Source organism: Callorhinchus milii, unplaced genomic scaffold, assembly GCF_018977255.1.
Source record: "Callorhinchus milii isolate IMCB2004 unplaced genomic scaffold, IMCB_Cmil_1.0 Scaffold113, whole genome shotgun sequence".
Classification (NCBI taxonomy): domain Eukaryota; kingdom Metazoa; phylum Chordata; class Chondrichthyes; order Chimaeriformes; family Callorhinchidae; genus Callorhinchus; species Callorhinchus milii.
The window spans coordinates 126,156-127,720 of record NW_024704854.1 but is presented as its reverse complement, the minus strand read 5'-3'; positions in this window follow the sequence as shown (position 1 = coordinate 127,720).

The following is a 1,565-nucleotide window of genomic DNA, read 5'->3' as shown; positions in this document are numbered from 1 at the left end:
AGAATATAACCTCCTTATGTTTAGGTTATGTTTTATTGAGCAGCACTCATTTGAATTGGAGAGAAGAATATTTCAAATCTGCTATTTTAAAACTTCCACTGAGTTCAGAGTGGATTTCCTATACTAAGGGGAATGTTTGGTTTGTGGAGGGGCAGGAGAATGAAACATTATTCTATTCAATTTGGAATGGGAATATATTTTCAATTTTTTTTNGGTCGGTTGGGTGTCTGACACGTGCGAAAACCCGATAAATTCCATCACCGTGCTTGAGTATATCCAAACCAAACTGAGAATTCCACGCGTCCCACCTACACATGGAAATTCCAGAGATAACTTGTTGGAATGGAATGGAATGCGCGCGCAAAATGCACCTAATTCTGGAAAATATTAGGCGCAGGTTGGCAAGAGGCAAGGATTAGGGACTCCAGGCTGTGTGTTAGCGTGTGCTGGAGTCTAACCAGTTAAAACTGCATATTTGCAGTATATTCTGTGAAGCGCTTTGAGACGTCTCGAAGACGTGATGAGGCGCTATATCAAATGCAAGGATTGTTATTATATTATTAAAACTTCAAATCCGCTTTTTTAAAATTCTACTGAATGCAGTCGTGACTTAGCATGATACCAGGAGTGTGTAAATCTGCAGGCCATATTGGCATTTAAGCAAATAAGCTTTTGCTGTTAAGCCCCACATTGGGCTGATGGTTTTAACTGATTTTAGCTTCTCTCTTTGTTTTTCAATTCTCAAACACTGACATGTAACCTTGCTACTGGCTACTGGGCAGGCGGTTCTGATAAAAGTTGTTTTGAATTTTTTTCTTTGCCACAGTCTCAGTATGTGGTGAGATAATCTAGTCCTGCGTATGTCAGTTATAAAACTACTGGAGAACAGAGAACATAGTGCTGCATGGCTCGCCGTGAGCAAAATGCATTTCTTTGTTAAAACAAAAATGGATATTGGAGTTTTGCGTCCCATTTAAAAATAAGGAGTTGTCTGTCCATTTTAGGAAGTGCACTACTGTTTCAAGAATGTTTTAAATCCCATTCTTTATCCCTGTTTGTCTTGCAAGGAATTTCAGTACATTATTGAATATATTAAAGGTGAATTGAATTTTTAAGGAGACATTTGAAAGCTGGTTTAATTCAAATCGTATCTGGAACAAATTCTGGTTCTGCCTCAGTCATTTTTTTAATATATAATAATAATATTTGTATTTGATGTAGTGCCTTATCACATCTTTGAGATGTCTCAAAGGTCTTTGCAGAATACACTGTAAAGTGAATTGACTGTATGTTTTGGGCGAAACGCTGCAGCCAATTGCGCACAGCAATGTCCCACAAACAGTCATGGATTGAGTGACCAAATTGGTATTTTTTTGGGGGGGGGAGAGGAAGTACAATATAATAATCCTTACTATTGATGTAGTGCATTATCGTCTTGTCATGATGTCTCAAAACACTTTTGCAGGATTTGCCGTAAACTACAGGAGCATATTCTTAATAAATCTTGGAATTTCCTGGAATGGGGGTGGTGTGGAGAGAGAGAGAGGATACCCTGATTTCTCCAA